The sequence below is a fragment of the Meles meles genome, chromosome 21 (assembly GCF_922984935.1).
Source record: "Meles meles chromosome 21, mMelMel3.1 paternal haplotype, whole genome shotgun sequence".
NCBI classification, from domain to species: Eukaryota; Metazoa; Chordata; class Mammalia; order Carnivora; family Mustelidae; genus Meles; species Meles meles.
The window spans coordinates 9,515,396-9,529,979 of record NC_060086.1 but is presented as its reverse complement, the minus strand read 5'-3'; positions in this window follow the sequence as shown (position 1 = coordinate 9,529,979).

The window sequence follows — 14,584 nt, the reverse complement described above, 5'->3', positions numbered from 1 at the left end:
CTTCTGTGGGCATTACCCAATGTTCTAGTTTTATATCTCACTTTCTCAAAACCAGGCACCATATCTCGTGCCTTTCTTTGTATTCCACACAACATTAAAGACAGTAATTTGCCCAGATCATGATTTGGGCAAATCATGCTTGACAAGTAGCCCAAATTCTCTGTTCCCTCAACCTGAGTCTGCCCATGTGTCTACTTTCTTTACTCACATTTCCTTTCTTTTTTTTTTTTTTAAGAAGGTTCTTTTTTTTTTTTTTTTAGATTTTATTTTATTTATTTGACAGAGAGAGAGATCACAAGTAGGCAGAGAGGCAGGCAGAGAGAGAGAGGAAGCAGGCTCCCTGCGGAGCAAAGAGCCCGACACGGGGCTCGATCCCAGGACCCTGAGATCATGACCTGAGCCGAAGGCAGCGGCTTAATCCACTGAGCCACCCAGGCGCCCCTCACATTTCCTTTCTGAAGCGTAAGCCCACTTACCTCATCTCAGGATACCTCCCAGTGCTTCTTACTCTTTCTTCCCTTCCTCTATAAAGTCCCCAAAGTCTTGTTTCCTCTCCTCATAGCAACTCACAGGGTAACATGGTGCCAGCGCTTCAAGTATTTCCAAAGTAGAGCATCTCCAAACATGCGGATGATGGAACCAGTCAGGCCCCCAGAATGAAGTCCAATGTGCAGAGACGACCGCTGTTGTAGGAAAGAGAGCCACGCTTCGCAGCAGAATAACCTTAGAGTCTGAAAACGCAACAGCAAAGAAGAAATGTGGGAATAAGTCTGCAGGCAAGAGGAGCTTAACCACTGTAGAACACTACTGTCCAAACCCCCAGACAAAGCATATTCTCTTCCCACTCACTAGAAGGCGTTTTCTACTGACATCTGTAGAACAGAGCAACATCCTGGGGAGAGGGCCATGTATGTGTCCTTTCTAAAGAGAAACTAGGCTTGAATCCCATACCTAAGCAGATGTGGGGAATGTTCAGGGGATGATGTCCTTGCTTAAAGACCGAGTGCTGGGGCGCCTGGGTGGCTCAGTCGTTAAGCGTCTGTCTTCAGCTCAGGTCATGATCCCAGGGTCCTGGGATCGAGCCCCGCATCAGGCTCCCTGCTCAGTGGGAAGCCTGCTTCTCCTTCTCCCACTCCTCTGCTGTGTTCCCTCGCTTGCTGTCTCTCTCTCTCTGTTAAATAAATAAATAAAATCTTTAAAAATATGTTTTTTAAAAAAAGACAGTGCTTTTTCCCTGAGGGCGAATTTTCATTGTCTTCTAGGTAGCACTCAAGCACTAAGAGGAGAAAAAGGGGCTCACGCTGGGAGAAGGGTTCCCAATGCTGTGGCTATAGGAAATGCATGGGAGGTTGGGGGAAAAGAGAAACTCTGAAATCCACAGTTTCTATAGGAAAATCTTATTTTGATTCTATTTCCAAAATGCATAATGCAAATTATTTGACCAGACAAAATAAGAAAGATTGACTTACAAAAAAGGAAAACTCAAGAAGCAGAGAGGAAAGTATTTGGGTCAGGGTCTGGTAAAGAGACAGATATCCCACCAGATCACACACAGAATTTAATATAATGAATCATTAACAGGTACACAGAGTTGTGCAGAGGTAATTGGAAAAGCAGAATGAGAACACTGTGTCGGGTGGATTCCAACCGCAGGAAGCAGCCACCACCCTTGCGACTGAGGGAGCCGAGAGAAGTTAGAATGATGAAAATTTAGAAACATAGGAGTCCATGGAGATAACACTGTAGAAGGGCACTGTTCAACTCATTCTGAAAGTGGTGGGAAAAGCATCACTCCGTCAGCCTCTGTGCAAGGACCAGGAGCTGTCAGCATGAGGAGGGCAGCTGATGCGCATTGGAATGGGACACAAGCAGCGATCCCGTAAGAAGCAGACAGGAATAGCAAGTCCCCCTCTCTTTCCTGAAGCCTTGCCCTCTCCCTCTGGCATCTTCTACTGGAAGGTCCTAAGAGGCAACCAGCAGGTAGAGCAGAGATGTTTGCAGAGTCCCAGCCCGAGACTCCCAAAGTTGAGCACGGAAGGATAAGTCTGGAGCTGAGGGACAATTGTGTGTCTAATGGCAGAGGCAGACAAACCAGTAAGTGAATTTGTTGCTTGGAAACTGCTCCGTGTGAGCAATCATCTTCGCGTTTTCTAGCAGCAAGGCCAACACGAAGGGATATAAAATGTTTTCTTTCCCAGTGAAGTGAAGCGTTCTGAACAAAAGATTCACAACAGCCGTGTTTCAGTTCCAAAAAGGAAAGAAAACTGTATTATTATCATAGAAACCTGATAGACACAGAAGAGGAAAGGAATCTACATACAGACGAAGGTTAACAGCAGGCAATAAATGAAAATAAGGCTACGTTACATCAGATCAGGTACTTACAACATCCAACCCCATCAGCTGGGGGAACCCCATGGAAACAGCCAGGCTGGGGTTCCGATGGAGAGGCCTGGATGGGGTGTCCTCCTGTCAGGTGAGGCTTCCAATTGGCCATTCCCCAAAGGGCCGTATTTATAGGGCAAATAATGGGGTTTGAAATTAAACATTTGTTGGCCTAGGTGCAGTTTGGAGCGAGCTGCGTTTCTATGTTATCATTTTTCTGTATTTTCAAAGAGCCTGGGTTATGTGTGTCTGCCTCCCCTCCTGGATTCCATTCTGGGGGTCCAGCCCATCCTGGAGCAGGAGGGGATGTGAGACAAGACTTGTCGCTCTTGGCGTCCAGAACAGAAGGACCAGTTCTGATCTGGAGGCCAGATGATATATCTCAAACCATCAGGTTCCCAAGGTCATTCACATGGCACAAGTCTCACAAACAATATTCCTTAGCCTGCCCGTGTACGTACAGGTCCAGGTGGTCAGGTCTGCAGGACAAATCACAGAAACATCTATCCATATAGAACAGTAAGATACAGCTTTAGAGAAAAATGCTCTGTTAACTCAACTGCAGGAGACATGGGGAGGGAGGAAGTTTGTCTGGGGGAGAACTTGAGAGAACAAGGTCTCTAAGGGAATGGAGTTTGGCTGAGTTGGGTCAGAGCTGACATAGGGAGGGGAGCTGTGCTCAGGAGTTTGCAAGGTGGGGGTCCAGCACGCTGGTTTCTTTCTGGGTCAGGGGTTTCCATCACGGGCTACGGTCACTTTCAGCTAGCTCTTTCCTGAATTTTCAGGCAAGGTTGAGAGCTGAATACAGAGTACATACTCATCTAAAATCAGGCAGGAAGTGTCAAGCATCTACGTTTTCCTAGGGTATACATTCCAAGGCAAGGACTCAAGCCGTGCCGCTAGTCCAGGAAACCACTTTGGGCATAGTATACAAATCCTCAGGGATCTTCTTCTTGCTTAAGCCTCCTCTCTCACCTCTTCCCTCACCCTGTCCCCAACTCAGAAATGTTGCCATGTGATTTATATCATCCCTGGGCATCTCTGTTTCCCAGCCTGGAATGCCCTTTGATTGAGAATCTCCTAAATGCTCTGTGCCTGGCTAACCCACACTCCTCTTTTTTTTTTTTTTAATCTTTTCTAAAAAGATTTTATTTTTTTATTTATTTGAAAGAGATAGAAAGAGCACAAGCAGGGGAAGTGGCAGGCGGAGAGAGGGAGAAGGAGTAGCAGACTTCCCAGTGAGTAGGGAGTCTGATTCTGATGTGGGGCTCCATCCCAGGACCCTGCGGTTGTGACCTGAGCTGAAGGCAGACGCTTAATGACTGAGCCACCCAGGCGCCCCACTCACAATCCTCTTTTAGAACTCACTTCAAGTGTCTTCCCTTTATGGAATTCTTCCCTAGGCCCCAAAGGCTGGGCCACATGCCTACCCTGTATACTCTCATAGTTCACCCCTTAACCACATGAAACTGGAATTGCCAGTTATCAGGGGCAGTATGATCGCTTACTCTGATTAATCAGAGTTCTTACTTTCCAGAAACAGGAATTAATTCAGCCGAGTAAGGAATCATGGATATTAATAGGAGGATTCTGGGTACCCCAAATACTGCTGGGAGACTCGAAAAGCAAGCTTGAATGCTAAGCTTCTAGGAATTATACCCCACACCATGCTCTGCCCATGACAGCTCAGGCATTCACCACCACTGCTACCGCCTGCCTAAGCAGTAGGAGAAATTCCCACTGTTGTTTACACCAAGGATGCCAAATTTTTAAAAAGATTTTATTTCTTTATTTGACAGAGAGAGAGCCAGCACGCAAACACAAGTGGGGGGAGGGAGAGAGGAAGAGGGAGAAGCAGGCTCTCCATTGAGCAGGGAGCCCGATGCAGGGCTTGATCCCAGGACTCCAGGATCAGGACCTGAGCTAAAGGCAGACAACTGACTGAGCCACCCAGGTGGCCCCAAGGGTGCCATTTTTGTGTCAGGAGTCTGACCTTGCAACCACCACTACTCTTGAAAGCCATGAAAGGAAGGAAGGAAGAATCAGCAAAGCCACCACCAGGGGACACCCTACAGAAACACCCGTCCGTGCAGGAAGAAAGGAAGGAAGGAAGGAAGCCAGCCAGCCAGACACATACCTCTGATGTCACTCTTTCCAGCAAAATGGACTCTTGTGTGGACCTTATTTTTTTTTAAGATTTTATTTATTTATTTGACAGGCAGAGATCACAAATAGGCAGAGAAGCAGGCAGAGAGAGAGAGGAGGAAGCAGGCTCCCTGCTGAGCAGAGAACCCGATGTGGGGCTCAATCCCAGGACCCTGAGACCATGACCTGAGCCGAAGGCAGAGGTTTTAACCCACTGAGCCACCCAGCTGCCCTCATATCTGAATCAAAGGATGGGATATTACAGAAGCTGAGAGAAAAGAGGGTGTCATAAAGGAAGGAGCATTCCATGACCACTGTTCACTTGCACTGGTGTGTGTGTGTTCTCCCTCTTAAACGTTTGAGAAAGAGAGAGAGAGTACAAGCGGGGAGGAGGGCCAGAGGGAGAGGGAGAAGCAGGCTCTCCACTGAGCAGGAAGCCCACTGCAGGGCTCAGTCCAGGACCCTGAGATCATGACCCGAGCCTAAGGCAGATGCTCAACCAGCTAAGTGTCCCTAAATAAGTAAAATACTTTAAAAAACCAACCAGTCTTACATCGACAATAGAACTATTAATTGCAGAATCCATAATTTCCACAGAAATGTGGAACATTTACAAAAATTGATTGTATACTGGACCCAAAAGCAAGGCTCATCAAATCTCAAAAGACTAAATTCTATGACATATATTCTCTGGTCACAATGTAATTACATCAGAAATCAATGACAAAAATAGTACGAGGGGAAAGATGTTCGTTATATCTCAGCGGAAACCAAACTGAACTACAAATTCAGTATAATCACAGTTATTCAATATAATCACAATATAATCACAATTATTCAATAAATCATAACATAATCCAACGGGAATTTTCTTTTCAATTTCATAAATTGGTTAAAAGATTTCTACGGAAGCACAAAAGGCTAAAAACAAAAACAAAAAAACCCTGCCCAGATCCTTTTAAAGAACAAAAGCGTAGGTTTTGTCCTGTAGAAATGCAGAATTACTCCAGAACTACAGTCATGAAGACTGGGTGGTATTGGTGTTGGTACAGACAGACAGAACAGAATAGACAGCCCCAAAACAAACCAATAAACTGACACCTGATTTATGAGGAAGTCGCACTGCAGAGCTATAGGGAATGGACTGACTTCTCATTCAGCGTTCCAGGTCAGTCAGGTATCCAAACATCCCAAACTCTTTTTTCTTTTTGTCTTTTTTTTTTAAAGATTTTATTTATTTATTTGACAGAGAGAGATCACAAGGAGGCAGAGAGGCAGGCAGAGAGAGAGAGGGGCAAGCAGGCTTCCCGCTGAACAGAGAGCCGGATTCGGGGCTCGATCCCAGGACCCTGAGATCATGACCTGAGCCGAAGGCAGAGGCTTAACCCACTGAGCCACCCAGGCGCCCCTCTTTTTTCTTTTTCAATGTTCTTTCATAAGTAATCCAGAGAGATTCAAATGAAAACCACGTAAGTCGCTATTACACACCCACAAATTTTGCCAAATATTTAAAAATGATAATATCAGAGGCTGGCAAGCATGTGGGACAACTAGAGCTGCTTGTGAAAGAGCGAACAGGCAAAACCACTTTTGAAAAATTGGCAGACTCCAGCACGTCAAAAGATACATCTGCTCTTTGATCAGCAAAGCCACCACCAGGGGACACCCTACAGAAACACCTGTCCATGCAGGCTATAAAGTCACGGGCACAAGAATACAGCAGTTTTTCATAATAGCCCATCAACGGTACAATGTGAAAATATATTGTGATATGGGGCGCCTGGGTGGCTCAGTGGGTTAAAGCCTCTGCCTTCGGCTCAGGTCATGATCCCAGAGTCCTGGGATCCAGCCCCGCATAGAGCTCTCTGCTCCACAGGGAGCCTGCTTCCTCCTCTCTCTCTGCCTGCCTCTCTGCCTACTTGTGATCTCTGGCTGTCATATAAATAAATAAAATCTTAAAAAAATATATATTGTGATATAATCATACAACGAAACATCGTATGACAGTGGAAATGGATGGTTTGCAATTACATGAAGAATACGGGTGAATTTTTTTTTTTTTTAAGATTTTATTGATCTATTTGACAGACAGAGATCACAAGTAGGCAGAGACGCAGGCAGAGAGAGAGGAGGGAGCAGGTTCCGTGCTGAGCAGAGAGCCCCATGCGGGGCTCGATCCCAGGACCCTGAGATCATGACCTGAGCCGAAGGCAGAGGCTTTAACCCACTGAGCCACCCAGGCGCCCCAATACAGGTGAATCTTAAATACTGTATTTGAGCATAGGAAGCCAGACAAAACAGAATTTATAGTCTGTGTTTTCATTTACAAGAAGCTGAAAATCAGGCAAAATGCACATGTATTGTTTGGGAATGCCTTATAAGTTGGAAAAACCTATATTAAAATATTATAAAAGAATAATGAGTACATCCAGCGTAACTGGAGAAGGGGAGGGGCTACAACTCGGGAGAGACATGGTGTCCGAGGCTTCTGGAGTGAGGGTCTTGTTCTCTTTCTCATTTTGGGTGGGAGTTATATGAATGATCATTTTATAACTATTTGTTGAACTGTTTTACGCATTTCCTCTGTTTTATTATATTTTCTAATAAAATTTTAAGTAAAGTTATGTACATCCATTTTTATATATGTGCATGCATACATATGCATTTAAATCCTTGTATTTGTAAAAATCCTTATATTTGTACAAAGATGCCTAAATAAACAAAATAATTGCCTATAGATGGAAAGGAAATAGAGTTTGAAGGGCGGGTATGGAAACAAGACTTCTTTTTGCATAATTTCCTGTACAGTTTTGCCTTTTGGTTCGTATATATGCAATACCTATTAAAAATTTAAATCTAGGGGCCCCTGGGTGGCTCAGTGGGTTAATGCCTCTGCCTTCAGGGTCAGGGTCCTGGGATTGAGCCCCGCATCAGCTCTCCGCTCAGCACGGAACCTGCTCCCTCCTCTCTCTCTGCCTGCCTCTCTGCCTACTTGTGATCTCTGCCTGTCAAATAAATAAATAAAATCTTTTTAAAAAATCTAAAAAGTGCAGCCCCTGAAATTGGGAACACAATGAACAACTTGAAATAATTATCAAATTGCTAACAACCACAAAGAGAACGAATTTATTTCAAGGGACTTAACAAGATAGTTCTTTGTACTTGGTTAGGGGGAATGCATTCTAAGGACAAAAAAAGTTTACAAAGGAGTATCACAGTTGGTTCAAATCAGAGAGAGTTCGCACTTTGTGACTGGCGGCTGTCTCTTCCATCTTTTCCAGTCTACCCGCCCCTCTCCTCCACTTGCCCCACCCCCCTATTTGCAATTATTGGTTGAAGAAACCAGATTGTTTTTTCTGTAGAGTTTCCTATGGTCTGGCTTTTCACATCAATACTGTTTAACATTTTCTTTCAACCTCTGTATTTCCTGTTAATTAGTAATTATATCTAGAGTCTTGATCAAACTTAGATTCCATTTTGGGGGGGGGGCACAGAGCTTCAAAAGTAATGACTCTGCTTCCCTCAGGAACAATATTATCTGGATATCTCTATGTTTTCATGCTATGAGCTGCTATTGATGATTATGGACTAATTCTATCAATTCCCAAGGAGTTATGAAATGATGATATTCTAGTGTTATCATTCTTTCCGGATGTATCAGCTGGAGTACCGTTGTAGAGAGAAATTTCCCCTTGCCAACCATTTGGTTATGGAAAGACAGGATAAAAACTTGATTCTTTTCCTTTACTTTTCAGTTTTTAAAATAATGACTTGATTGCCTAGAATTCTCCAGTGTTACATTACAAGTTCATGGATTTAACCATGTCGGTTGTGTTTCAGTCTGGTACAGCAGTTTTTGTCCTTGTTGACAATCAAATGTCCTTTTTTATTTTTTTTGGTCCAGTGGACCTCTTCAGGTTGGCTTCTGAGTCCTTTCAATACAACCCTGGTCATCTATAAACAGATCTTTAACTTCATTCAGTGTTGTTGTTGTTGTTGTTGTTTTTAAGATTTTATTTATTTATTTATCTATTTGTCAGAGAGAGAGAAATAGAGAGAGAGAGCACAAGCAGGCAGAGTGGCAGGCAGAGGCAGAAAGAGAAGCAGGCTCCCTGCCAAGCAAGGATCCCGAGGTGGGACTTGATCCCAGGACTCTAGGATCATGACCTGAACCGAAGGCGGAGGCTTACGAGGCTTAACGCACTGAGCCACCCAGGTGCCCCAAGACATCTGACTTTTGATTTTGGCTCAGGTCTTGGTCTCAGGCTGTGAGATCAAGCCCCTGTCTTGCTCTGCGCTGGGTGGCATGGGGCCTGCTTAAGAGTCTCTTTCTTGGGGTGCCTGGGTGGCTCAGTGGGTTAAAGCCTCTGCTTTTGGCTCAGGTCATGATCCCAGGGTCCTGGGATCGAGCCCTGCATCGGGGTCTCTGCTTAGCAGGAAGCCTGCTTCTTCCTCTCTCTCTGCCTGCTTCTCTGCCTACTTGTGATCTCTGTCTGTCAAATAAATAAATAAAATCTTAAAAAAAAAAAAGAGTCTCTTTCTCCCTCTGCCTATCCCCACCCTCTAAAAGTTTTCAAAAGAAAGAAAATCACCCTTTTGAAACATGTTTGCAATGATTCATACAGTCAGGCAGTCATTATCAGCAGTTAAAATCATTAGGAGAATGGTTAATGGGGATTTCTGGAATTCATACAAGACCAAAATGATACCACTAGATTCCTTTCTGCTCCCAAGGGGAAAACATAACTGCTGTGGAGCGATCAGGCTTATATAACCTTATCCAGTGGTCACTCATGGTCATGGTCATTGGCGGTAAGCAATCAGGTACTGTGCATATCTCCCAATGCACTGCAAAAAGAATTTACAACCTCCCTTTGCCAATGCCTTAGTTAAATCTATCAAGTCTTTAACTCTTGATTTATTTTTATAGGAAACACAAGAAATAGAGGACTAACTAAATGCCACCATCAGGAAGCAAACAGAAATATCCAGAAGGTGGGACATTTCACAGGACAACTGGCCCTGACTTTTCCACTAAAAAGGATAAGGAAAAGGAAGGACTAGCCTGGATTTAAAGAAATCAAGGGATTGGGCCGCCTGGCTGGCTCAGTTGGTGGAGCATATGACTCTTGATCTTGGGGTTGTGAGTTCAAGCCCCACATTGGGTGTAGAGATTATAAATAAATAATCTTTAAAACAAAATGAAGAAAGAGGGGCGCCTGGGTGGCTCAGTGGATTAAGCCGCTGCCTTCGGCTCAGGTCATGATCTCAGGGTCCTGGAATCGAGCCCCACATCGGGCTCTCTGCTCAGCGGGGAGCCTGCTTCCTCCTCTCTCTCTGCCTGCCTCTCTGCCTACTTGTGATCTCTCTCTCTGTCAAATAAATAAATAAAATCTTAAAAAAAAAACACAAAAAAGCCCAAAAAAAACAAAATGAAGAAAGAAAGAAATCAAGGGATAAATGACCAGGCTCTGAAATAGATCTTGACTTTGAAAAAAACAATTGTATGGGTTCCTAAAGGGCAATGGAAGAAATTTGATTTTGATTTTGAACTGTGTGTTAGATTTAAGGAGTTATTACTCATTTTGTTCACTGTAATAATCTTATTTTGGTTATGTATAAACATATTCTGTTTCTAAAATATTTTTTAAGATGTTTTACGTATTTGACAGAGAGAGAGCACAAGCAAGGGGAGTGGCAGGCAGAGGGAGATGGAGAAGCAGGCTCTCTGCCAAGCAGGGAATCATGACCTGAGCTGAAGGCAGACGCTTAACCGACTGAGCCACCCAGGCGCCCCTTTTAAAATATTTATACTGAAATATTTGGGAGTGGAACATCACGATTCTGAAATTGACTCAAATACTCGGGCATACGAAAATAAAGTAAAAAGAGACAGGTATATGCCACAGGAACGTCATGGAAATAACACTGTTGAGAGGGAAAGTGATTTAGGAGGGAGGAGAAATTGGTGGAATGATGTCCTTGAACAGGCAAGAGGGGACGAGAACCAGAGCGGAAGCGGAAGGACCAGTCATAGATAAGAGCAGTTTACAAAAACAGGTGGGAAGATGGAGAATTCTAGTACAGTCTCCAGGAGGTAAGGAAATGTGGTTGTGGGAGAGTCTGCAACCTCGTCTCCAGTTGCTTTGTTTTGTTCAAGAGAATATGTTAGGTCATCTGCTGAGGGTGAGGCTGGGGAAGGTTCCAGGAGAGAGGAGACACGGGGGAAGCAGTCACCTAGGAGTGGCCCAGTGGAACGAGGGCAGTGGCCCTCAGGCTTCCGTGCACGTCAGCAGCACCTGGAGGACAAAGACGGGCTCCTCCCCGAGAGTTTCTGACTCAGCGGGTCTGGGGTTGGGCCTGAGAAGCTGCATTTCTAACAAGCCCCCAGGTGATACTGATGCAGCCCATCTGGGGACCACATTTCGAGAACCACAGTGATTACTGTGCTTCCCTAGGGCCCCCCTGAGGTGTATGGTCTAGCATTTCAAGAGAGAACTGGCAGCGGGATGGGACGTTTTTTCTCCAGGTGTGTTCTGCCGCCCAGGCCTGCTTGCAAAAGAGGCAACGCTTTTTTGAACGAGCCAGAGCCAGAGATGATCACCAAAATGATCATACGGGGGGCTCCTTCTTGTCATTCTGGATTTGGCTCCAGTGAAACTGTTCAAGAAGCACCTTGTCTGACCTTTTAATCTAACCATCTTCTTCCTCTCCACCATCCTGCACTTTCATGCTGGTTTCTCTCACAGAACTTCCCACTGTCTAGAGTTGTATGTGTATGTGTTTATTTTGTTACTTGTTTCTGGGTCTTGCCACTAGAGTTCATGCACACAACAAAACAGGAACCTTGATTTCTTGTTTTGGTCACTGCTACCTTCCTAGAGCCTGGAACAGTGCCTGGAACAGCAGAGGTTCTCAATAATTATTTATGGATGAAAAACAAGTGGGTGTGAAAAATAAGAAGGAAAGAAAGGAGAGAGAAACAAAGTGAAAACTTAGATAATTACAAAAATAGAAACAGTTCACCAGTAAGTCTAAAATTAATGTAAATACATTGGAAAAATAGGGACCTAGATAGTTGCTCACCACCCCATTTTCTCTTCCTGAAGACTTTGTTTCCTAAATTCCCTGAGTGGACTGTGGACATTGGAATTTGGGCAGCAAAGATGTGTAACACTTCCCTGTCTGGGCATTAAACACCCCATATAATCTTCTATTTCTCTCTCTTTCTCTCAGTCTATCAGTGGACCAGATGCAGAGGATCCAGTAGGGACCCTGGGAGGCTCTGAGGGACAGTGGGGGCTTAGGATGAAAAGGACCTTAATTCTAGAGTCACTGCTTAAAGGACAGCAGTATGGAAGGTTGCTCCCAAACACTTACTAGACTTCAGAGTTCAAAGCAAAGTTTGGTATCAGGCCATTGAAATTGCAGGGTTCTTTTTATTTTATTTTTAAATTTTTTTCCCTCTTTTTTTAATAGATATTTTATTTATTCATTGGAGAGAGAGCGAGCACAAGCAGGGGGAGAGGCAGAGGGAGAGGGAGAAGCAGGCTCTGCTGAGCAGGGAGCCCCATGCAGGACTCGATCCCAGGACCCTGGAACCATGACCCGAGCCGAAGGCAGACGCTTAACCGTCTGAGCCACCCAGGCGTCCCTTTTTTAAATTTTTTTTTTCTTTTTTAGATACGGGTTCTTTTTATTATGCAAAAAAGAGGAATGTCAAAAATTGAGTCATCGGGAATTACTAGTGTATCAGTTAGAATCCAGTGAGGAGAAAGAAACACACAGGATTTAATCTGAACAGGGAAAGTAAACGTAAAGAATTACTAATTATAAGAGGGTAAAGAGAATTCTGAACAGCACTACAGAGGTGAAGGAGAGAACCTGAATTCTAGAATAATCTTTTAGTTTACTAATTTGCTCTAAAGTGGTATCCATTCTATTTATCCCATCTACTGAGTGTTTCCAAAGAATATTTCCACTTGGAAGATACCTACTTGGTCCTTTGTAGTATGTAAAGAATACAATGTAACATCTACATGGATGGAGATAAAAGTGACTCCAGGAGGGATCTGAGCTTCCACTCCCACCTGAAAGCAACATGGCAGACAAGGTGAAGTGAAGAAATGCTAGTTGTCCCTGGTGTCAGTCGGGCAAAGTGTGGAGCTGAACTTGCAAATTAAGGGACACCTGGGTGGCTCAGTCGGTTAAGCCACTGCCTTCGGCTCAGGTCATGATCCCAGCGTCCTGGGATCGAGTCCCACATCGGGCTCCTTGCTCAGCGGGGAGCCTGCTTCTCCCTCTGACTCTGCCTGCCTCTCTGTCTGCCTGTGATCCTTCTCTCTCTCTCTCTCTCTGACAAATAAAAAATAAAATCTTTAAAAAAAAATTAAGCATAAACCTACCATATGATCTAGCCATTCCACTTTAAGGTATTTATTCAGGAGAAATGAATCATATATCCATACAAAGACTTGTGCACAAATATTCATAGTTGCTTTATTTGTAAGAGCTAAACTGAAAACAATCCAAATGTCTATTGACAGATGAATGGATAGCCAAGGAATGGTATATACATACAATGGAATACTACACAGCAGTAAATAGGGAAAGGACTATTGCCACGTGCGGAAATGTGGACGAACATCAAAATTATTATGTTGATCAAAAGAAGCCACACAGAAAAAAAAAGAGTACATATTGCATGGTTACATTTGTGTAGTTCTAGCTAATGCAAACTAAGCCAGAAAGACAGAAAGAAAATGTGTGGTTGCCTGAGGGGGGAGTGGGAGTGGAGGAGTGGGAAGGATTAGGAAGGGCCATGAGGAAACCTTCCTGGGTGGATATGTTAATTAACTGATTTGTGAAGATTGTTTTGCAGGTGGACATATATATTATAAGACTGCACACTTTTTTGAAAGATTTTATATATTCATTTGAGACAGAAAGAGAGAAAGCATGCGCAGGGGGAGAGGCAGAGGGAGAGGGAGAAGCAGACTCCCTGCAGAGCCAGCACTCGGCTGGGACTCGATCCCAGGACCCAGAGATCACGACCCGAGCCGAAGGCAGACGCCCAACCATCTGAGCCACCCAGGTGCCCCGAAACTGCACATTTTAAGTATGTTTATGGTTTGTCAATTAAATTTCAATGAACTGTGTAGAATATAGGAGAAACTCCAATTAGTCTCGTGGCTGACAGTGATAGTATGACAAATTTCTAAACTTCGTAGGAAGAAAGGAATGTCTCTGAGCTTCCCATCTGAGATCAGAGATACTATGCTTAGATGGACATTCTTCAAAAACATGGTAAGCCAGAGTCGCAATTAGCTTATTGGTAACTTTACATCTGAGTTCACAGAGGGTGTGATCACTGAACATACGGCTAGCTTTTCTATTCTACCTCCCCGCTCCCCAGATATTTTCGAGATCAGTAATAACTTTGTATAAGGTACAGCCTTCTTGAGACATACTATATTGAGACATTCTATGTAACTTCTAGAGATGCTAGATGTTTTTCTTTTTTAAATGGGAAGTAACTCAGAGGCCCTATGATAGTTTTCTGTTTTCCATTAATCTTGACTATCTAGAAAAATGGTACACATGGGGGGTTTGGGGTTTGGATCACTTTAAGTTTGGAAGGGCTGAGAAGAGTACGTGCACTGACCAGAAGTCACTCAAGTTTTTGGTTGTAAGAGAACCATGGCTTGTTCTATCAGCTGCTGCCCAACAAGGGAAAGAAAGAAAGAGAAAAAGAAAAAGAAATTGAGGGAGAGTGTGGGACAAAAATTTGAATTTTTTGTTGTTTACATTAATTTTACTTAAAAGAGAGTAAATGGGGATTTTATTTATTAACTAAGGGGGGGGGCTTTTTGTATTATCCGAAATCGTATTATTTGAAGGCTTTTTTTTTTTTTTAACACTGTCATTTGACCTCATTACATAATATCTGGTTACCTAAACTGGAAAGGCAGCTCAACAGTAATAATTACATTCTCCTAGCTCAGACTCCTTTGTTCCCTTGCCTTGTGATGACCCAGCATCCTGCCCCACCCCG